Source organism: Bison bison, unplaced genomic scaffold (genome assembly GCF_000754665.1).
Source record: "Bison bison bison isolate TAMUID 2011002044 unplaced genomic scaffold, Bison_UMD1.0 scf7180017864527, whole genome shotgun sequence".
Classification (NCBI taxonomy): Eukaryota; Metazoa; Chordata; class Mammalia; order Artiodactyla; family Bovidae; genus Bison; species Bison bison.
In genome coordinates this window covers 13,027,264-13,051,876 of record NW_011495078.1, presented here as the reverse complement: position 1 = coordinate 13,051,876, position 24,613 = coordinate 13,027,264, and the positions used below count along the sequence as shown (strand labels likewise).

The window sequence follows — 24,613 nt, the reverse complement described above, 5'->3', positions numbered from 1 at the left end:
CCAAGTCCATAAGGAGCCCAACCTGAAGGCCCAGCAAAGAAAGAGAAGTGGCTGTGAAGAGACGTAAAGATGTCACGTGCCCTGGCATCCTTTCTGAAATGAACCAGGTGGGCATAGATGTGCACGTGTGGAACAGAAAACTTGGTACTTCATGCTCTGCTTTCTTGCAGAAGAAGGAGGCAGGTAAGACTTAGTGGGGCTTTTGTAAATTAGTTGCAGTACTGTTTTTTTTCCTCCAGTATTGTTACTCAGTGTAGTTGTTTCTTTTGTTTGTTTTTTGTTGGATTTTTTTAAATATGCGCAAACGGTTACTTATGGCTGCGATGATATTCATGGTGAGAAGCCCAGGGTGGTGTCACGGCTGGTCTGCGTCAGGCGTGTGCCTCCATAGCTCAGCATTGTTGAGCCAAAGCTGGGCCCGGCTCTGTTGCTGAGAGTGAACACAGGTGTAAAAGAAACCAGAGAATTTCTTCTGCAAGCAGGAGCCACGTTGCTGATGGTTAAGTTTTTGGCTGGCTTGCTCCCTTCAATGTGGCAGAAATGCTTGATAATAAAAACGGACCCACCGATGTTACCTTAGTGCACAGACAAAGAATGCATTGTCTCCGAGATCCTGGGTCGGTGTGTTCCATCAATCAGTCAACAAGTGTTTATTAAACACCTCTTGGCTCCTCTGGCTTTTGCTGTTTGCTTAGAACAAGTCAATTACCTAATACCTGCCTCCGAGTAGGTGCAAAATACAGAACAGAAAGAAGCGATGCAAAATTGTAAGTTTCAAAGACTTTAATAATAACTTTATTGGGTGATGTTAATTTCACATTGTTAACCATCAGATGTTAATTGTAGGTTTTGAGACAGTTTTGGTGTTTGGGGGAGGATTAAGAGAAGGAATTTTGAGTTTTAAATATCTATCTGTAATTTCTTCACTTCTGCTGTATTTCTCAGCATAATATTGTTTAAATAACACATAATAATGTAAGATGAGGAACAGGCATACAGGAATGCTGCCATCCAAATCCAAAATACTAGGCCACTGAGAGCAATCGCCCAAGTCTCAGCAAGCTGAGAGTCAGCCTCCAAACGACTGGGGAACATGGGCTCGTCATCTGAAAGCCTCAACCGTCAATCAACCAGAGGAAATCCTAGCCCCTCTCCCACACTTCTGAGCCTCAGGGTGGCTGAGCTCTCACTGTTCCCATACCAGCCGGGAAACCTGATTCCTGACCCTGGAGAGTTAAAATTCCATACCCCTCACCCTGTTCTTTTTAAAAAAAGCACAGGTACTTAAAAAAGAAATCAATTTCCTTTTTAAACACAAAATTTTGGTTTGGTTTTGTTTTTCACCCTAACATCAAAATTAATGTAAATTCTCTGGGCACTGACAAGCTGTGAGGGAAGGAACCCAGTTTGGGAAGAGCTAGAAGAAGAGAGTGTAAGTGAGCCTCAAGAATTCTTTTTAGCAATGGGTCCTGGCAGGCACATAGGCAGGTTCTAAGGTCTAGCAACATCGAGGCAAGCTGGATGCCACCGAAAAACTTTAGGGCAGTCAAAGTGAAAGTGGAAGTTGCTCAGTGATGTCCGACTCTCTGCGACCCCATGGAATTCTCCATACCAGAATATTGAAGTGGGTAGCTTTTCTCTTCTCCAGGGAATCTTCCCAGCCCAGGGATCAGACCCAGGTCTCCCGCATTGCAGTGGATTCTTTACCAGCTGAGCCATAAGGAAGGTCCAAGAACACTGGAGTGGGTAGCCTATCCCTTCTCCAGCGGATCTTCTCAACCCCAGGAATCGAACCAGGGTTTCCTGCATTGCAGGTGGATTTTTACCAACTCAGCCACCTCAGAGGACAGCAGGAAGAATCAGGAGACACCAAAGAGGGTGCAGGTCCCCGGGCCTGAGCAGCGTGCAGCCCATCCTCACTGGGAAACAAGACATTTACAAATAAGATAAAAATAGTTCTCAGTCGCTCAGTCGTGTCCGACTCTGCAACCCCATGGACTGTAGCCCACCAGGCTCCTCTGTCCATGGGATTTCCCAGGCAAGAGGATTGAAATGGGTTGCCATTTCCTTCTGAGGGGAATCTTCCCGACCCAGGGATCAAACCTGCATCTTCTGCCTCTCCTGCATTGGATTCTTTAGCACTGAGCCACGTAGATCAGCACAGATACCTTCAGAAGAATGGTTAGCCTATGTACACTTCCGTACCTTCTACAAAGGTCTTTCACAGACTTTATCTCAATTGACAGTTCATATCTAGGTTTAGAAACTGGGAGCCTAAAATTAGAGCACTCCTGTGGGGACATGCTAGGTAAAGCTTCTGGCGGAGATGAGTTATAAACCAGATTTTTAAAACTTTTATTCACTGATTTTTTTTTTCAGTGATTAATTGATTTGAATTTTGAAGAACAGGAAAAACTTACAAGTGCCCCTGGAACATGTGTGCACGTCTCTTTCTCCTGTCCTCAGATGCTTTCACAGACAAGGGCGTTTATAACTAGTACAGTAGGCAGCCAGGTGTGGCCACGGAACAGGAGGGGCGGATGGTTGGCTTCGTTTTCCCAGCTCTGACTGCTCAGAAGGCATTAGGGAACAAAACCCTACCCTGGCTGCATGCCCCAACCCAGCCACACAGTAGCAGCGCGAGCCTGGCTATGACTGGCAGGAAGGTGTTCCAGAACATAAAATTCACAAAATCGTTGTAAATGGCTTACACGTCAGGGAAGAACCAAAGTCAGCAATGAAACCAAAATTCAGAGTATTCCATTTTCTTATGAGAGCATCTCATTGAGTTCTCTTAAGCCTGTTAAAGGGGTGGGGGCAGAAATTAATATTTTAGTGGCAAGTGTTATAAGCTGTTTTACACACATATCTTGGGTATTTTGAACCTTAAAGGAAGCCCACGGATTAATGTTATCCCCACAAAGTTAGGGCTTCCCACGTGGCACCCAGTAAGAACCCATCTGCCAATGCAGGAGATGTAAGAGATGTGTATTTGATCCCTGGGCCGGGAAGATTCCCTGGAGCAGGAAATGGCAACCCACCCAGTATTCTTGCCTGGAGAATCCCCATGGACAGAGGAGCCTGGCAGGCTACAGTCCATGGTGTCACAGAGTCAGACACAGCTGAAGTGATTTGGCACGCACGCACGAACTGCGAAGTTAACGCTGACCAGTAGAAGTTCCGAAAGGTTCTGTAACACACCAGTGATCCCACAGCTAGTATTTGGTGGAGCCAAGATTTAAACTCAGACCCGATCATACCTCCGAGTCCTATAGAGAGACAGCACTATGTTTTCCATCTGAGCAGTTAAGATTGAGAATATAAAAATAATTTGCAGAAAGAAATGAAAGCTCAAGGTGAAAGAAGGTTTATTATTTTAGAAATCTCAGATATACTTTACATAGTTTACGATACCTAAATACTGGGTATGGTAACACTAGCAGTATCTTACATCATATATCATTTCTGTTTTTATGCTTGTCATATCTTTTAATGGCCTTTTGTCCCCTTTTGTCCCCATCTTATAAATTAAAAACCGAATTTGAGTTTTCAGTTAATTGAGGTTAAGCCATGTGTTAAAAAATCTCACTAACCAAAAAATGGAAAAGTTGATCCTCAAAACTATGGGGATCTGTGCAAATGATATTTAATGAGATAAAATAGTCTTTAAATGAAATTACACTGCAGTCTGACTTGGATTTTTCTTGCAGTGGATGTAATGATGTGGACTAGAGCCCAACCCAAGCAATTTTGGGGAAGATAGTGTGTTTTTAATTAAGATATGGAATTGTTTGCAAAAATCTATAAATTTCTGGCATCTCAGATGCAAGCTCCAATTAATCAACTAAAAAGTATTGGTGAAGTATATATTATATCAATGATTTACTGCTGCTGCTGCGTCGCTTCAGTCATGTCCGACTCTGTGCGACCCCATAGATGGCAGCCCACCAGGCTCCCCCATCCCTGGGATTCTCCAGGCAAGAACACTGGACTGGGTTGCCATTTCCTTCTCCAATGCATGAAAGTGAAAAGTGAAAGTGAAGTCGCTCAGTCATGTCCGACTATTAGTGACCCCATGGACTGCAGCCTACCAGGCTCCTCCGTCCATGGGATTTTCCAGGCAAGAGTACTGGAGTGGGGTGCCATTGCCTTCTCCCAATGATTTACTACTTATAATTTTAAATTTTCTGGGAGTTCAGGAATGTAGAACTGCTTTTGGGCTGGAGAAGTAGATGAGACTTCAAGGAGAAGAGATACGTCCTCTGGCTCTGAATAGATGTACTTTGTCTAGATCAGTATTTCCAAAATGGGATGTCTACTCCCCAAGCCTAGGGTCAGATCATTCACTAGGTGAGAAAAGGAAGCAGTTGAACTTAGCATCTTATATATTATTTAGCTCATCCTTTTAAAATGTTAATTTCCATGTATGTTTCATAATGTATGTAACATATTAATATTATTATGCAAGTATAACATTTTTAAATAAGTAGATAACCTTATAATGGTTGTTCCTGCACAGAAGTATTTTTCTGATGGGTGGCATGCTTGGGTGCTAAGTCGTTTCAGTCATGTCCGACTCTGTGACCCCCATGGACTGTAGCCCACCAGGCTCCTCTGTCCATGGAATTCTCCAGGCAAGAATACTGGAATGGGTTTCCATGCCTTCCTCCAGGGGATCTTCCCAACCCAAAGATTGAACCCACGTCTCATGTCTCCTGCATTGGCACGTGGGTTCTTTACTTCTAGTGCCACCAGCGGGATGTGATCCAAAAAGTCTGGAGTGGGCAGTAGTCAGAATTAGAGGAAGGAAGATTATCTCAAGGAGGAACAGCTTGGTGTGAGGGCCAGTATAGAACTGAACTTTGAAGAACAGGTATTAAATATCGGGGAGTAGGGGAAATAGGTTTATTTTTTGACTAATTTTTATTGGAGTGTAGTTGCTTTACAGTGTTGTGTTTCTGCTGTGCAGCAAAGTGGACCAGCTATATCTATACATATATGCAAGGAGATCCAACCAGTCCATTCTAAAGGGGATCAGTCCTGTGTGTTCTTTGGAAGGACTGGAGCTGAAACTCCAGTACTTTGGCCACCTCATGTGAAGAGTTGACTCATTGGAAAAGACTCTGATGCTGGGAGGGATTGGGGGCAGGAGGAGAAGGGGACGACAGAGGATGAGATGGCCGGATGGCATCACCAACTTGATGGACGTGAGTTTGAGTGAACTCCGGGAGTTGGTGATGGACAGGGAGGCCTGGCGTGCTGCGATTCATGGGGTCACAAAGAGTCGGACACGACTGAGCGACTGAACTGAACTGAACAACTGAAACATATGTGCACTCTTTTTTAGATTTCCTTCCCATTTAGATCAACACAGAGCATTGAATAGAGTTCCCTGTGCTATACAGTAGGTTCTCATTAGTTGTCTACTTTTTTTTTTAATATAAATTTATTTATTTTAATTGGAGGCTAATTACTAGTTGTCTACTTTATACGTAGTATCAATAGTATATATATATGTCAATCCCAATCTCACAATTCCTCCCACCCAGAAATTAGTTTAGATGGAGTCAGGGAAAATCAGAATATGGAAGAACTAAAGAGCCCTGTGGTGACTCAGACGGTAAAGAATTTACCTGCAATGCAGGAGACCTGGAAAGGGAATGGCAACCCACTCTAGTATTCTTGCTTGGAGAATTCCATGGACACAGGAACCTGGTGGGCTACAGTCCATGGGGTCCCAAAGAGTTGGACACAGCTGAGTGACTAACATTTTTACTTTCACTTTTCAAAGAGCCATGTGGAGGAGTTTCATTTTTGTTAACATCACATCTAATGCTTTATAAGGATTGCACTGAGCTTGTAAAATCAGGTCAGAGGTTAGAAAATTTATAACAAGTGATGCCACTGGCCAGAAAACTTCTGCAATATTTCAGACGTCATGTGGTAAAGGAGTTGGATTAGAATGGCAGTGGGAGAATGGAGGGGAAAGGGCAAATCTAAAAGGTGTCTTGAAGGAAAAATAGCAGAGACTGGTGACAGCTTAGAAGAGCCAAAACAACATTGGAGTTTCTGGCAGGAGAAATATCTGTGGGATCCTAACAGAAAATGGGGATAGATGGGAAAGGGGGCCAGTCAGTGGGAATGGGGTCAGGAGAGGGAGAGAGGATGAGTTTTGAGTCCTGATCATGGTGTCTTAGCTAATGATGGGTCACCCAAGTGGGTCATCCATAGACATCTGACAACATAAAATGGAGAAAAGCTCAGGCACCAGGCTGCAAATGTAAACTAAGACACACCTGTATGGAAGCCAGTGTGGGGGCCAGGAGTGCTCACCAGGTCCACGAAGAAGGGAGCATCAGTGGAGGCAGGCTGATGACCAAGGATGAGCCTTGGGGAGACTGCCAGGGCCCAGAAGAGAATAAGAGGTAGCAAAGAACCACGAAAACAAGTACCCACAAAGGAGCAAGACTGTCTATGAAAAATGAGTCACCAAGACTGTTAAGCATAGCCTCCATAGCTCCCGTCACATTATCCTGCCATAGTTACCCTCTCTGACTTGAGTGCTCAGGCCATGTTCCTCCTGGAGGCAAATATCAGTTCACTGCTGTGGTGAGAGCGATAGAACACCAGATGGATAAAGAGAATCTCCTGTTACACACACACACACACACACACACACATATGTACATATATCATATCTCATATATCTTACATCTCATGTATATCATATTGCATATATATCATTTATATCTTATATATATCATCCTCTGCCACCCTCTTCTCACCCTTGCCTTCAATCTTTCCCAGCATCAGGGTCTTTTCCAATGACTCAGCTCTTCACATTGGGCTGAGATAGTTAGATAGCATCAGCAACTCAATGGACATGAATTTGCGCAAACTCAGGGAGAGAGTGAAGGACAGGGAAGCCTAGCATGCTGCAGTCCATGGGGTTGCAAAGAGGCATATACTCTTTAGCTCAGTTAGCAACTGAGCAACAAAAACAACATACACACGCACAAATACTTGAGTATTTAAAGCGTGGGTCTTCACTAATAATCAAAAGAAAGCATTTAAAACCGACAGTTATCAACATGTATGCATCTATATCTCAAAATATACATTTTGAGGGTCTAATTGGTTAGGACAGTAATTCCAGAGTGATTGGAGATACCACTGGACACTAGGCTCCCTGTTGTCGAAGACCCAGGGTCCATTCAGTCCTGGCTCCAAGGTCTCAGTTGAATCAGCCATAAGGACTATGTTAAAGAAAATGAGACGGTACCCACGTGCCTACGGTGAGGAAGCCAGAGCAACACTCCTCTAGACCTTCATGTACACAGCATTTCCTTGGGGATCTAAGTGAAACGGCAGTGTCTGATCCAGTTAATCCGGGGCAGGGATCGAGATTCTGCATGCCTAACAAACTCCCAGGTGAGGAAGATGACCCTCATTACTCGTCCCAAAGGCTCTAGAGCACTTTGCTGGCATAAACGTCGACGGTGGCAGATTTCTGGGTCTGAGATGGTTTTCATGGAGCCTCTGCAGGGCTGAGGGCGAAGACCTGCCTTCTCCACACAGGAGGCCTTTCCAGACTGCCCGGGCTCAGACTGGAGCCAAGGTTGAGTCTTTCCCACGAGGCTGGCCACGATGCTGCTGTGGTCCAGGCTGTGAAGGTGGCCTTTCGGGATTTCTAGCATCCTGTGGTCACAGCAGCCGATGTCTGCGGATGGCCCCCGTGCCCGCGATGGCTGTCTCTTCTTTGTGGACACAGACTCTCACCAGTTCCCTAGGAGATTTACTCACCGCCTCCAGGGAAGGCTGGTGTGTCTGTTTACACGTCTGCTCCAGATTTTTTTTTCCTACCAAATATCCGTGTTCAAAATCAGCCATAGACTTTTTCCTCTTGATGGTGGTCAGAGCTGGAGCCTGTAGGTCCGACAGCCTTAGTGGATCAGTCTGGGGACCCCTGAGCAACTCAGCATTTCCCTTAAGATAATGCTGGTTCTTCCTCCAAAGAACAGAAAGAGTATAGAGGAAGTGTTATGTGCAATTAACATCACATTTAAAAAATGCTAGTTCTGAAGTTGTGTGCGATGAGTAAAGACATTAAGTGAGATGGCAGCTGTCTTAGGTGGTGGCTTCAGTGAACATCCAGGCCTGACCGTGGACAGTCTGAGGTCTTGTTTCATGTCCGCCTTTCTTTCCTGCCCTTGAGGGCTTCATTTTTCTGTTTGTTCAGCCTGGGGCCTCCTCTTTCCTGGGCCAGGAGTCCCGCTAACCTGATTTAGAGGAAGTCTGCCCTGCCCAACTGCCCATTTAGTCCACACACAGATGGCCAGTACTTTTATGCATTTTTAATTTACCCAATAACCTTTTAGGGCCAAAAGGCACCACGTCTTTATTGAGTTTCTTGAGTGCCTACTATATGCCAAGCCCTCTGCTGAGAGCTTTATGTGCATCAAGTCAGTTAAACCTTTTTATGAAGAGAATGAAGTCCCAGGAGGCTGAGTTCTTTGCCAAGGTCACACAGGAACAAGCGACAGAGCAAGGCCGACAGTCCAGTTGGCGCTTCTCCAAACACCCAGACCTTTTCCGATGGCGCTTCCTCGGGGGGGTAGCAACAAAAAAGGGATTTGCTTTAGAAAAATTTCTCTCACGTTTGCATGAACCGTTAGCAGAATTCACTGAACGGTTAAGTTAACACGCAAACAAGCAAGTCCTGGCAGGCTGCTCGGGCATGAGTTCAGCGTTAGCCGCGAATTCCTCCTCACGGAGGACCTGGGAAACCACCCAGGACGCTGGAGCATCGTCTCCGTGACGCGCTGTGAAGAGTGGCCCTCTTCCTCACCCCGAGTTTCCGCCGTGTCTGTGTGCGCATGTGCGGTGGAAGAAGCGTAAGGAAAGGCCTCGGCCGAGGTGCCCTGTAGACGCTGTCTCGATCACGTGCAGTGGCGAGGTCTGTACAGAAGTGAGATGCTTTGTGTTGTTGCGGCTTTATCATCTGCACTTGTTGTCAGTCGCCAAGTCGTGTCCGACTCTTTGCGACCCCATGGACGTTCCTCACCATCCCCCGGAGTTCACCCAAGTTCATGTCCCTTGAATCAGTGATGCTGTGAGGACCTGGAAGACCCTTTGCCTTTCCATCAATGTCCCCGTTCCCAGGCAGGCTGTTCCACTCACACGGGTCACCCGTTCTCCAGCAAGGACGCGTGGTCCTCCTCTCTGGCTGCGTCTCCTGACCATCCTCACGTGGCAGGCTCTCCTCTCCTGCTCTGTGGGCTCCTGAGCCAACCCGTGGCCTCTTCTCCCTGCCAAGGTTGTACCTGGCATCCCCACTAAATGGCACACGGAGGCCCCAAGTCTCTGGGGTTCTGGTCACACCTGGCTCTCACCTGGGGAAAAGGATGGTTTATTTACCACCTCAGGAAGCCCATCATTTGAACCCTGCAGTATCAGCTTCCTGGCAGCCACCACAAAGACCATCCCCTCAGGAAACAAAACAAACCCTATCTCCAGAGTTTCCTTGTTTCTTTTCTTCAAAGTCCCCTGTTGCAACTAAGCTGCAATTAAGAGGCAGGATCAAAGGGACTGGCGGCCTCTGGGGCTGTGGGACCCACACAGAGCTTTGCCCTTTTTTAACTCTTTGCTTTCTGTGACCTGCTGCTTCCGTCTTTGTTCCTCTGGGTGCTCAGGTATCGGAAGGGGGAGCCAAAGGGAGACAGGTGAGAGTCGGTGGAGCATCTTTGCAGACCGCCCCTGATTCTAAGAGCCTCCCAACTGACAGAACCACAAACGTCAGATGAAAAGCAGTGGGGGTGCCCCGTGGGAAGGAGTTGGTGGGATTTCTGTCTACCCTCCACCACGGTGCTGCCCGACTGATGCTCGTCCGTCTCGACAATCACGACCCCATGATGCATGCAGACCACATTTCATTATAAAATACCTTCCCTGTGCTGAAATGCGATGTGACTCCCCAAGCCCTCCACTGCTCAGGCCATGTTCAGGCCTTTGGGATACCCCCAGAGTCAAATACCCCGTCAGCAGGCGAGCCCCTTCATGTACTTAAAGACAACAAGCAAGCTTCCTCCGATAGGAGCAGTTAGCACTGCCGATTATTTTCAGGAAATGATACTTCTATTTATGCAACCTAAGACTCGCAGTGTTCCTGGCAGCTTTGTCGCATTGGTGACCCTTATCGCTGTTATACTTGAACCTTGAACCAGCTGTAGGAGAGGAAGGGGTGGGGTTTTCCATGTTCCCTCAGGCTCTGTTCAGGCCTGAGAGTAGTGGAGAAAAACTGATGGGTAGGGGCTATATGGGGGAGGGACAGACAGCTTCCCCAGTGGCTTGGAATGATTGAAAATTGACTTCCGTTCCAACGGGAGGCTTTAGCCACCTCCTGAAATAGCAGGCAAGTTCCTGGGCATTGACCTGCAAAACTACCCATAGAATGATTGATAAATAGATATAGATAAGAGATAGATGATATATTTAGTTAATATATAGATAATACACTCATATGATCTATATAATACATCACATCTATTAATCTAGATGGGGCTTCCCTGATGGCTCAGATGGTAAAGAATCTGCCTGCAGTGCTGGAGACCGAGGTTCAATCACTGGGTCGGGAAGATCCCCTGGAGAAGGAAATGACAACCCACTCCAGTTTTCTTGCCTGGAGAATCCCATGAACAAAGGAGTCTGGCGGGCCACAGTCCATGGGGTCGCAAAGAGTAGGACATGACTGAGCGACTAAGCGCGCACACACACACACACACATACACATTGATCTGGATATAGATTAATAAAGATACAGATACAGATAGATATAGATTTAGGGATATATATATATAGATGGATGGTTATAGATATAGATTAATATTTATATACACAGAAGAGATAGGTAGATAAAAATATAGATACATGTATATACAAATAGCTATAGATTAGGGTATATAGATAGATAGATAGGTCTAGATTGATTGCTAGATGATAGAATGACGGATATACAGTTTGACAACCACACTGAGGCACTTTTCAGAGGTAAAGTACCTGCTTTGGGATTGTGTTTTGCTGTGTTCGTCTTTGGCACAACAGAAAGGTGATCATTTTAGCAGTAGCTCCGAGCCCTCCCAAGTTCCTCTGCAGCTCTCAGCACAGTCCTTAGCGGCTTAGACACACACTCAGCCTTCAGTAGATGCCAAGGTCACTGAAGGAACTAATTAATCCCAGCTCCCGTCGACAGCAGGCTGTACTAACCCGCCCTCCTTCCTAGAACAGGAGAAACCGGGAAAGATTTTCTCCCTCCGTTCTGCCCAGGCCTACTCAGGGCCGCCCTAAGCAAATAAAGAGAAGGGGGGAGATTGGTAAACCATTTTCCCGATGAACTGACCAGGCTTCATCTAGAGAAAGCCCAGAGAGGGCCTGTTCTAAGACTTTAAAACTTGAGGGGAGATAAGCCTGCCAGTTTTTCTTAGGAAAATTCCCAGGTTGATATTTAACCTGAAGGTCCCTGGGTTCCTGCTCCATCGCAACGTTGCTTTTTTTTTTTTAACTACTAGTTTCATTAATGTCCTTTAAACTCAGCCAACCGTCTTTGCCACACTGAAAATTTGCCTTTTTAATTGAAACTGCAAATTTTCCAGCTGGCCACGAGGGAGCATGAAATTTGTTCCCCCTCAGGGTGAAGCTGATGTTGTATAACCCAGACCACACTAAATAATTGATCAGAGAAATTCATTTTGAGGGGAGGGGTGATTTTTGGCAACACCGACTGGCCAACCACGCAAGATGTGAGACTGGGGAAGGTTGCGATTCAAATATCGTGGATCCTCAAGTTAATATCCATCCCCTTAGCCAGATACATGTTGGGTCTTGAGTTAATTGTTTTGCGGCTGCGGATCTTTGTTTGAAGTTCTGATCCTTTCCTTTAGCACAGAAAGTCACCGAGAAGCTCTGACATGGCCCACGTACTTTATCAGGTCAGCAGTTCTCGGTCAGTGGGTCCTCCCAGGCCTCCCGAATCTTCCAGCACAGGATGGGCATTAGCCTGGAATTAGTTTCCCCTTACACAGTTTGGCAGAACCAGCAAATCCTTGAGTTAGGTTTGTGACACTCTCCATCTTGTTCTCTGCTTCAAAACTGGGAAAAAAAAAAAAAATGAAAACCATATGTTCAATACAGTATCAGGCTTCCTGTGAATATTGTGCGAGGAAATAATGATCGGAGACCTAGCCATGAATCCAAAGGCTTGGGAAGGGGGAGCCAACCTGCCCCAGCAGGTAGGGACGGGCGATGCTGTGTGCTTCCTTTCTCAAAATGGCACGTCGCTGGAAGGCGTCCAGCCTCTAATGGGGAAAGCAGAGAGGCTGCATCTACCGACTTATTCCCTCCTTCACATCTTCCTTCTTCCCCTCACATTTTCAGGATTGAAAATTAGAAACACTTTTCTCCTACACACAAAATTACTCCCTCACACACACTTTTTTTTTTTTTTCTGCTTTGAAATGGCAATTGCTGCCAGAAAAGGTCTCTCTCTTTTTTTAAAAGTATTTATTTATTTGGCTGCACCAGGTCTTAGTTGCAACACGTGGGTTCTTTAATCTTCATTGCAGCATGTGAAACCTTTTTAGTTGGGGCATGTGGGATCTAATTCCCTGACCAGGGAACGGACCTGGTCCCCCTGCATTGGGAGAGCGGAGTCTTAGCCACTGAATCGCCAGGGAAGTCCCCATTAAAAGGTTTCTCAAAAAACACACGCTGTCCTGGCCAGAACAGTCGAAGGGTTGACTTCGGCTGTAGCCAGCTAGTTAGACGTGACTAGCGAGGGAGAGGGCTCACCCTTTGTGGAAAGCAAGGTATGATGGGAAGGGAAGCCAGAGGAGTATCCAGGGTCCTGCTAGGAGTTATTGCTCAGTCTGGGTGTGCATTAGCCAGTGTGCTCAGCTGATGGAAATCCAGCAAGCTGGACACTTAGGATAAGGGGTGCGGTCTTTTGGTCTTCCTGCCTTTAGGAAGAAAGTTTTAAATGTAGCTGGTTGCCTGGCACTGTTCTAAAGGGAGAACTAGTCAGAAGGTCCCCCTATTTCCTTCTTTTATTTCCAGTCATATCTCCCCACCTTGGGCTTCCCTGGTGGCTCAGATGGTAAAGAATCTGCCTGCAATGCAGGAGATCTGGTTCGATCCGTGGGTCGGGAAGATCCCCTGGAGAAGGGAATGGCAACCCACTGCAGTATTCTTGCTTGGAGAATCCCATGGACAGAGGAACCTGGCAGGCTACAGTCCATAGGTCACAAAGAGTCAGACATGACTGAGCAACTAACACACACTCCCCACCTTACCTGTTTCGCTTCTAAATTTCTGAACTTCCGAGATGGGGCTCCATCTCCACTAATAGCAAGAACCATGAAGCCATATAATGTCTTACTCCTTAGGCAGTGGAAGTTAATCCTTCACATGCAAACTTGAAATCCTTGGTGAATAATAATGATGATAATCATGATGGAAATCGTAATCAAAAGACCACTTTGTCATGGCGCACATAACAGCTACTTTTCTCTCCCTGTTTTTACTTTTTTTACAAACACATGAAAGTTTTGCTTCAAGGACTTTTTAAAAAATCTTATTTGTTAGTCAAGACTAGTGGAAGAAAGGGACACCCTGGAGACCACAGATGACAGTGCCCTTTGCCCTTTCGAGGGAGTGCAGATCTCAAAAGATAAATAAGGGTGGCTGAGGGTAGCCAGGATCCAGAGCTTGCGGATTGTTAACATGAGTCAGAATCCTGGGTTCCCTTACTTAGTTAAGATGAACAGGAGTTACCAGGTCACTTGGACCTTTGGTCTCCTGGTTGGCATAAATCAAGATCACCAGGCCACATCTTGGGGCTTTTGTGACGACCTGGCAAAACAAGGTAACCAAAAGTACCCTACACACCGTGAAAGCCCCAGTGTCAGGGGGAGAGAGCGGATCACTGTTAATTTAGTCTTCATCTGTTGGGCCAGGGCAAACGTGTTTTACTGAGTGAAGTTTTCTTGGCAACAGAAAAATTTGCAGAGAAAAAGATTCTGTGTGCAAGGTCAAGATCTTCAGTGTTCCTCATTTCCTTTTCTCTCATGGAATTTATGCTCTAGAATAACAGATAAGATACAGAAATAAATCGTCACTATCAAGGTAATCTGTGCCACATAGGAGGTATAAGGTGCTTTTCCAGGAGATTAGCTGTTGTCCAAGTGAGTCAGGGAAGGCTTCCTGGAGGAGATAGCCTCTAATGGGCGTATGAAGGAAGGGCCAGACCGTGGTGCATGCATTCGGGGAGCACCCAGGCTGGTGTCCACGGAGCAGGGGGCAGAGTCCAGGAAGTACTCATGGGGGCACAGCTAAAATATTTGAAGGACCCTGAATGCCACGCTGTGGATTCTGAACTTTATTCAGAGTGTGGCAGAGAGCCATTAACTGTTTGTGAGCAGGTGAGTGATGGGGTGAGGCCCTGCTTGAGGGGGATAATTCTGTGAGCACAGCTTAGAGCTAGCACTGTGGGCACCCAGGAGTTGTGGAGGCACGAGCTGGAATGGTGGCAGTGAGACTTGGTGGGAGGCAATGCCCTGATACAGGGGCAGTGTCCTAAGATGGTGGGCAGGACTTGCGGAAGCAGAGGGAGAAACAGGGAGTCCATGAACTGAGGTCACAGGAACCTTCATGCTGTCAATGAGAACCTCACAGAAGGAGTGGGGAGGGAAGGAGATTGTTCTGGGTCATCGGAAGATTGAAGTGAAACTGCAGTGTCCTCGTGGAAGCGTAGGTCGTGGAGTACAGAGCTCAGTGTGCATTTGGGGCTCATCCGCAGAGGAGCTGTACCTGAGCTCATAAAAGGAGTTGAGATCCCTAAGGAAGCAAGTGTGATCTAGAACGTGGCTGACAGTACAGGCTTGGGGAATGCTTACAGTTGAGGGGATTTCCTAGACACACTCCCGCAGGCAAAGAAATCCAACGTGAAGAGCATTTCAGAGGACAGGTGCTCCTTGGGACAGGTGTGTTGGCTTCTGGAGATTGGGATGTTCACTCTGCCCTAGAAATAATGCTGATCAGTGATAGCAGTGATAGCAAGGCTTCCCTGGTGGCTCAGATGGTAAAGAATCTGCCTGTTGTGCGGGAGACCCTGGTTTGATCCCTGGGTCGGGAAGATCCCCTGGAAAGGGGAATGGCTACCCACTCCAGTATTGTTGCCTGGAGAATCCCATGGACAGAGGAGTCTGGAGGGCTACAGTCCACGGGGTCGCAAAGTCAGACATGACTGAGCGACTAACTCAACACAATGATAACAGTATGAATGTGTATCACTGTTTCCTGAGATGATAATGGAAGATAATGCCAGATCCTAAACAAAGTTCAGGAAAGCTGAAAACTGAGGCAAATGCCACAAGAGGCATTTTTGGAGCGTGGTGACCGGGCAGCTGATCAGCAAAGAACCAGAAGAGCAGAAAGTTAAAACATCCAGGGAAGGGGTGTGGAGAATTTAGAGCAACCAAAGGAGAGATGAAGTACGCAGAGGGGAGACAGGGTTAAGATAAGAGGGTGTCTGTTTGCCGGAAGGTGGGCTGGGAGGGCAGATGGTACCTGCTGTGCCTTGAAGCCTGAGGAGGCTGCAGTGGATAGACAGGCTGAGACCACCAGGGAGTAATCGTGTTTGAAAATGTGTAGAAACAGGTCTGATCCTGCTATAACAGGAAAGGGGGAAATCATCAGATATGTTTGAAGGAAGGTAGGTATAAGCTGAGGTTTAAATGCTTCTCCAGGGAGACTCTGAGAGACCTTTGCCTTGAAATGAATCTTACTCTATTCAAGGCAGCCATCATGGGGTGATGCCAACACACTGCATCGATCCCCAATTATTAATTAAAGATGAGCCTTGCATCATTGAAGGCTTAACTAAAATACAGTGGCCGCCACTGCTTTCTAAAGTGCCCTGCCGATGTTATTTGTTGTTCCTTTGTTATTTACTTGTTCTTCTTAGCTGTTCCCTTTATCTCACTGGGTTCAGCAAATAGATAATTCATGGGCCTAGAACTTTTTTTCAAGATCACAGTCTGTCAGTAGAGATGTTCACATGTGGAGTATTTTTAAAGCCTCCTTATTTGAGCAACCTCCATGCAGTTAAAACCCCTGTCTGGTAAGAAGTAGGTGTTCAATAAATGTTTGTGGGACACGATTCAGTGAAATATTTTATAACTGAGACAGGCCTTTCTAGAGATGATTATTAACCACGAGTTGTACTTACAGAAACGCATAGCCCATCATCCACCCAAGTATACTCAGAAGTTTCTATCACAGACACAGAGAGAATTCATCTCTCCCCCCACCAACCAGAGATTGTGCACATTTGTATGAAATTGTCTTTTAGTACTGAAGAGGGGCCAGCTAAACCTTGACCCCTTCAGACAGAGCTCTTTTTTTTTTTTTTTTTCATTTAAACATCAGAGAAGAGGTGTCGCTGATGAGGGCAACAGAGAGAAACCAAGGGTGAGATGCATCAACGAGGGAGTTATCTGGAGTGCCCTAACTTTTAAAATAAGTCTCAGTTGCTTAATTGCTGTAGGACAGAGCCTTCTGATTACATTCAGCTGCACAGAATGTACAGCACATCTCACAAAATGGATTGGCCTATTTATTCGCCCTTGAGGGCCACTTGAAAACTAAGTCAAAGATAAACATGCCCACAGTCCAGGCCAGAATGAGCTCTTGTAGCCATTGGAACAAGGTCATATTTCTGTAACCACATGGACTGCCCCACCCAATTTTGTCCATGAAGAAAGAGGTTGTTCTTTCCAAGCGCATCTCAAAATCCCTCACCGGTTACTCCAAATGCTGGTTTCACTGGCTGCACAGACTCTTGGGAAGCTTGTTAAAAGAACAGATGACAGATTCCTAGGCCTCAGCCTCTCAGATTCCAACTTGGGACATCTGAGTTGGGACCCAGGAATCAGCATTTATTGCAAGACCACAGAGTGATTTGTACACAAATGAGAAAGAGACCTCCTGGCCCAGAGGTTAAGAGAGAATTCGAGCCCTGTGTTCATATTCTGGCTAGACCACAGACTAAATGGACAACTTCAGGCAAATTAAAAAATGTGTTTGAATATGTTTTCTCACCTTTGAAATGAGGGTAATCATTTCCACTTCTCGAGGTGATGGGTAGCGTTATAGATTACACACATAGAGAACTGGGTTTGTTCTCTACTGTACAGAATAAACACTCAATTGCAGAATATTCACCCAGTATATTTCTCTGGGTGAACGTGAAGCTGGTGGGGACTAATCCCTACTGAATGCTACAGACCCTCTACACAATTCTGGAGAGAGGAGGGCTTCCCCATGACTCTTTCTGCAGTTTCTCCATGTCTTGGTATCACTCACCAAGAGTTCACTGTTTTCTCAGCAAAATGCAAGAAGGCTTTATATTCTACAGAATAATACTATACCAGACTTTTGGGGAAGACTTATATTTGATAGGGATGGTAAGACACTGGAGCATGTTACTTTGGACTAAAGGAATGTTTTTGCTTTGAAAACAGGAGGACTGGGCCACTTTCGAGAACTTTCATACCGTGTGTGTATGAAAGTGGAGCTCTTAGCCCAGCTCCCTGATCACCTGTGCCTTGAGATGTTTCAACAAAGATAAAGGTGATTCTGTCCCCACTCAGGCTGCTGTTAGGTCATTCAGACAGCAGGTAACTGGCTCACATGGGGACCAAACTCCTGAACTTACACTTTTGGAATGAATGAATGAATGAGCAAATGAATTTCCTCTGAGACCCTGATATACTCCCAACAGCTGCCAGTCCATTCTGGTCCTCTGGTCCCCGAGGAAAGGATGGTCCTTTGTTGCTTAGAGAATAAATAAGCAAAGATTTCTCCAAGGTGTTTCCTGCAACCACACGCTCCTTCCTTCCTGGAGGTAGTGACCCAGTTGCCTGTGTTGGAAGGCTCAATGTCACATGTCCGTTTTTTTCCCACTGAGAAGCCATCAACAGCAGAAGTATTTTCACAAGTTAGGTGCTTACTGGTGCTCCAGGTCATGAGATCTGGGTCACACACAGACAGGAGGAAAGAAGTGTGGAGCTGAGTCCATTTGATCTATACACAGGGAGCAATAATAGAAAAGTGAAAAATTTAAAAAGTGGGGGTGGAATGCAGAAAGAAATTTATGATACTCTGGGATAGAAGGTCTCCGTTTCAGCTCATGATATCTACAAATCTTCCAATTCATTGTGAATCATTTTCAAGAGGCTCATTCTCTCTACTTAGAACATACTGATTAAAAGCCAACTGTGTGCCTGTCCGCAGATGCTTCAGAAAGCAAGAAAAACAAAGATGATTGATAGCCGGCAGTTGCACTGAGGTGTTAAGACACGCACATGCATACACATCTTGAACACACACGCGTGCACACAATGGAGAATCTGACTGTAACTCTGTTTGGATTAAGGGGCCCAGGCACTTACTGCTTAATCTGTGGCAGGAGAGAGGGAAAAGCCATCAGAGTTAGACCGACTGGGCCTGACTCCAATTGGAGGGGCCCCGGGTTGAGAAGGATGCCTGGATTTAGATAACTTCGAAGGAGAGCGGAAGACGTCCCATATCAAAGGAAACGGTTCAAACAAAAGCCAATAGGAGGAAATGAGCTCTCATTGTGTGCACACATGGGGCTCCACAGAAAGGAAATTGCCTGATTCAGGACACTTCCGATGCCTCCTGAAGCTGCGAGGAAAGACGTGTGTTCCCACAACCCGAAGAAGGTGTCTTTCTCAACCCAGGGCTGGCCGCAGTGAAAAATGGAATTACAAAACGTATCCTTGGAAACCTAGACGGTATTTTCTTATGCCTCTCTTGATGCTCTTGGGTGTTTGGAGATAAGAAAAACTAGGGAGCAGACACAGGGGTAAAGCTCATTCATTCTTCGGGGTCCATCAGCTGTCTGAGACATAGCCTGTGCCTTGCAGGGCCACTTCCTCTCCACAAGGCCTTTGTTGGCTCCCTGGGGTGGATCAGACCAACCGGGATGAGGTCCCATGATCAGTTCAGGCCCCTCTGTTACAGACAATAGTAGCATCAGCAGTCTTGCAGCCTGCTCTCGTCCATCTAAACTACAGTCCTGACCGTGAGCTTTTGATTTCGCAGGATACAGCTTGGTCTTGCCTGGTGCTTGTCCTGGGCCCCATGGGGAACATAGATGTATGTATGACATTCCCAGTACTCAAGGACTTCTTCATTCCAGTAAACAATAAGAAATAGGAATTTCCCTGGTCCCTGGAGACCCTGAAGTAGGGGTAAAGTGGGGCACCTAAGAGTTGTTAAAAAGGCATGGAATGAGCAGGACTTTTGTACTTTTCACCTTTGTGTTATTTGATTGACAGTTTGAGTACAGTCAATCTTGAGTCTGTGAGATGCTACTGTAAGTGGCATGTATTACACAGTCATCCTCTGAAAGGGGTGCTGGTGGAAGGAGAAATGACAGAAGACTTCAGCAGGGCTCCAGGCCCAGTGCACGGCCAGTCCCCCTCCCCCTGGCTGAGAGGATGCACTCCTATGGAGGGGTCGCCATAGCTTTAGCACGAGCTCAGGCGTCCTCTCCTCCATCTGCCCACCACGTGACTGTCTGCAGCCACAGCCAGGAAGCAGGTGCGGGCAGTGGATGTTGGAGAGAAAGTGGATCCAGGCCAGTGCTCCTTGAACACATCAGGTTCACTGCGCCTTAGGCAGATGGATTTCCAGTTCACTGTGGAGAACGGAAAATTAAGGCCCTTAAATTTCCTTAGCAATTGCTCTTTATCCCTTGGGTCCTTTATTTCTTTGGTCAGTCCATCAGTCAGCAGACCCCAGGTAAGTACCCAGATGCGGTTCTGGGTGCTGAGCTAGAAAGAGGTGTTAGCCCGGGCTCAGTTGGCTCATGTTCTAACCAGACTCAACATCAGCAAGGTCAGCACTGAGGACATGACGACTCAAGTAGGTGGAGCACAGTGGCAGGAAGAGTGCCTTTCTAGGGCAGTGGGGGTGGGGGAACAGGGCCGGGAAGGACTTTCCAAGAAGATACATTTGAATGGGGACCTTGTAGGGAGCACCTAATGACAGCCAGCGAAGAAGGGGGAGAAGGCTGTCACCATCTCCTCATTAGTGAGCTCCTTCTAATTAGTGGCTTCTGAGGCTTATCAAGGCTCATCTATAAACTAAAACTAATAGGCAGTTAGGTTTTTGTTTCATTTTGCCTCTTTCCTCCTACCTTTCAAGGGAAAAACACATGAATTAAAGAGTTATTTTGCCAGCAAATAGTATAATACGGATGCACCGAAATAAGGCTATTTTATTCAGCATGGATAGGGCTAAATATTTAGGGAAATTTTTGTCCTGCAGCCTAGATCTTATTTTGTTATCATTCGTCAGAAGCAGCAGGGGAAAGAGTCAAAGTGAAGCTTCTCTACAGATGCCTACTTGTTCTCCACACACCGTCAAAAATGGAAGAAAAGAAACTGCACCCTTCTGCTCCACCGTGGTGTGGACTGTCTGCTGCCCTCCCAGCTGGCCAAAAGTGACAGAATCCAAAAAACACAGTTCGTCTCACATGACATTGGATAAAGGTGGTTTCAAAATTCCTCATAGTTTAAAGGCCTTAGCGTTACAGGGTTAGGTCCTAGAAATGCTTGTAAAATTCCAAAGCCATCCTTTAGTTGCGTTTGCTTTCTTTAAAATATTACCACATGCCCCAAGAAAAACCGCACTCGTGAAAATAGATGCAGCAAATTTAAGTTTACTCGTGTTTCAAACAGGTTGATTTTTTTTTTAAATCCTGAATAAACACAGGCTATCATTTTAAGAGCAACAAATTGAGAGAGACAGAGAGAAAAAGAGGCCAGTACCCAGGAATACTGCTGAGTAGATCCTGATCAGAAAGGGAGACATGCCGTCTGGTAAGGAAAATATGGAAACTAAACAGAGACAAGTCAACTTAAATTCAGGTTGATCCCACCAGCCATTGAAGTTCACTGGGAACCGTGAAACTTTGGCTTTTTCGTGTATTAACAGCGCTTTTGTGCCTTTGTTTTACAATGTAGACCAGCTGATAATGTGCCTTGTTCCTCACTGACTTTGCAATCTCATTCTTTGCCACAGATATAATGGCCTGTTTGTTTTGCCACTAATGCACACTGGCCAGAGAATCAGGCATTTGTTTTGCAGTGCTTGTTTTGAAGGAATCAGCTCTCGGTACATCTTTGCACTGCCCATAAAAACAGAAGCTTATCTGGGTGACAGGCACCCCAGGTAGACTTCCATTTATCCACTACTATAGAAAATGAAATTGAAACATAATAAAACTTCATTTCAATCTAATTACTGAAGAGCCCGAATTATAGACTATTCATAAAGATGTACACTTTTCTTAATTATAACGACATACAGCAATGTGAACCGGCCAAGACTATTTTATCTCATAATGACTCTTAAGAAGCGCTTATTAATGAAGAGATAAGAGTGATTTATAAGTAGTATTCCGGGTATTTATATCTAAATGAATAAATGAATGGTAATGAAATGTCTGAGACGTTTGTGCTCACAAGTAGGGTAAATATTCCCATTAGAATTACATGAAGACGGTTCATTTATTCAGCAAGCACGCACCCTCTACCCTTGTTTTTCACAAGTAGTTCAAAGGTAACCTTTAGCCTAGTCTGGGGGTGGCTTCGGCTCACAAGGGAACTCTGATCTGTAGGTGGTGGCTGCCTGCCTGGAAACTTGCTTTGAGAAATTTTAAACTGCCAAGTGTAGACTCATGGGAAAAGCACTGGGATCAATTGGTCATGCCTGCCATGGACGAGGAAGGTGGGGAGGGGAGGCCTGAGTGACATCCATTTGGTAGTCTGGCATAGGCCCTTCCAAGGTGTTGCGATGTTGGAATCCTCACAAAAGTCCTCTCCGGAGTAGACCGCAAGGAGATCGTAACTTGCATGCTGCAGGTAACACTAAATTTCTGGGTGTCTCCAAAATCCAGCACTTGAAAGTTCTTTGTACAAGGCTGGTATCCATGGACCCATCCTAACTCACTCAAACCCTAAGGGAAAAATTAAGTTGCCTTGACTAAAGGTAGCTATAGAAAATGCACTTCTGTTTTTTCTAAGCTTGAGGAAACAAAATGATTTTACAACTCTCCTTTTCTCTCCTTTCTCCTGAAAGTGATATTAGGTGAGCCAGGGTGGTGGGGTTGGAGGCTGTTAACACAGGAAAGAGCCGTTTGAGATGGGATTCTGATGTTTTGCTCTAGTTTAATTTGTAGTCATTTCTCTCGCTGTTTTTGAAAGAAAGTGAACAAGTGCTTATGTCCCTCCACTAAAACAAATCAGGAATTCAGGGCCAGGTCCACAGAGCAGCACAATTTTCTTTGATTTCTAGGTTAAATAACAGATAATGAATAGAGCAGAAGAAGGGAACTAACTCTTTTAAAGCTCTTGCTATGTTCTAGGCACTTTGACAATTACTTTCAAAACATTAATTTTTTTTTCTAATTTAATGTGCCCTGAGAGAGACATATAATACTGCCTCATTTTACAAATTTAAAAAAAAGTGAGGTTTAGAGCATTTAGACTGTTAGTTCAATATGGAGCTTAAATTGCAACCAGCCTCTAAAACTGGCTGAAATTTCTGTTTGGAGTTCAAAGTTTAAACATAACCACTCATCCCAACATCCCAACTTTCAAACAGGACTTTGGCAGTGATATTTCAGGCATTGACTAATAAGAATTTTAGAGCTTTAGCATTTTGAGAGCCCTCAATCAATGTTGGTTACTATTATTTCTCTTTATCTGCCTACACATACACATAATCATATATATACATATATATTCATGGGCCAATGCCTGTTGAACTTCAAATGTTTATGGCGAACCACTTTGCCTCATTATTTCAAAAAGAAAAATGTGAATGCCTACTCTTTACGTTAGAAAATGATCTAAACCTCGAAAGGGGAAATTTTTATGGGAGGAAAAGACTGTAAAGTATACAATAAAATCAGCAGTGTGTATAAGGAACCAGAATATCATCCTGACATTTTATACAGTATGTAAATTGCACTTCTAATCCAGGGGAAGTCTGCTTTGAGTTAAGCACTGTGAATAAACTCCTGTTTCTAAAATTCTCTGTCTCTGTCTTCTGGTGGGAGGGGGCAGTGGGGTTGGCGGTAGAGAGGGAATTTTTTTTTTTTAATCTGAGAAGGCTTTTTATTAATTTCTTTTGCTGAATTTTTGACCCTGTAAAGAAAAAGAGAGCTATTGTACTGAACCACACCACAGGACAGGCTCTCCCCCAGATGGGATTTTTTCCTTCCTGCTGAAGGACACAGATACCAGCTTTATGAGCTGGTTACAGTCAGCTTTATCGCAAAGCCAGTAGATTTTCTTAATATACTTATTGCTGTTCTGTAAATAGCACGGGGGCAGTCGTGAATCCGAATACTTATGGGGTCACAATGAGACTGATATTTGATAATCTGGGGAAGACAGTGTTGAGTAGCCTAAATAATGAAAGTTGTAATTGGAAATCTTCCTTTTGTGCAGGCTGACAGTCTCCAAACCAACCCTTTGAGTACCTATTGTCCACCTCTGAAATTTAATGAGATAGTGCATGCTGGAAGCACTTTATTCACCAGATAAAATTCTGTGTAAATGACAGCTGATGATATTAATGAGAATAATTATATTGAGGCTTTTCACTAAGACATGAAGAGAGCTTTAAGATTGCCCACCATGTCTTTTTTAAAAAGATGATTCATTAAAAACTGCCGTCTGCTTTATTCTGTTTTTTATATTCAGCAATATTAGGAGGAACAGGAACCTGAATCTTGGCTATATGTTAATACAGAAGCCCTCAGAGAACACGCTATTTGTTTTTCCTTTAAAGTAGTTTGCTGCCCTGATTTTTAAAATTCCAAATTGTCTTTTGATTGGATTGTCTTTTGAAAGAGGGACCAGAAAAAGAGATTCATAAGGTCTAGGACAGAAAACCTCTCACTTTTCATTCTAGAAGAACGTGACTATGGTTCTTCTCAGAGCTCTTAAGGAAGGCATCGTTTCTCTCGTATCTGTTTCTCTTGTTGATCAGTTGACGTTAGTGATACATTTTGGGATACGCATCTGTGAATTCAAATATAAAGTATCATGGATTTTGAGGCAGTGGTGTTGCTTATATGAAAAATGTTTAGAACTCGAGATGTTTCTTTAGGTTCATTCATAAAGTCAGATAGCTTTAAAAAGCAATTAACAATGCCTCCCTATATTTTAGTCACGTTTTGATTTAGTGGCATTATTTTTGTTTTAAATAGTTTGTAAGCAGTTTAATATTTTGGATCTGCTGACTGATTGCTTTGCTTGTAACTTTTAACCCCCAAACCTAGGTGGACCCATACCTAGAACACATTTAGTTTCAATCAAAACATATATAGCAAATCCTTCTTCACACTTTCTCAACCGAAAATATTCTATCATCAGACAGTCTTATTCTAGGTTTCATGTTTTTATGTTGCACTGGAAACAGTGTTTCTTGGCAAACGTTTCTTCCCATATTTATTACT

The 24,613-nt window shown here is 44.9% G+C and overlaps 1 protein-coding gene across 7 annotated transcripts in view; it reads left to right on the top strand.

Moving 5' to 3' along the window:
* Positions 1-24,613, top strand: part of MBNL2 (muscleblind-like splicing regulator 2) — a 161,756-nt gene that overhangs the window by 3,619 nt on the left and 133,524 nt on the right. For 2 of the 7 annotated variants that reach the window (XM_010831513.1, XM_010831516.1), the window contains exon 1: positions 19,604-22,007. The exons of the other annotated variants lie outside the window; for them this stretch is intronic. The gene's annotated coding sequence lies outside the window, so the exon portion shown is untranslated. Of the gene's footprint in view, positions 1-19,603; positions 22,008-24,613 lie in introns of those variants that run through there. 7 annotated transcript variants of the gene reach the window in all.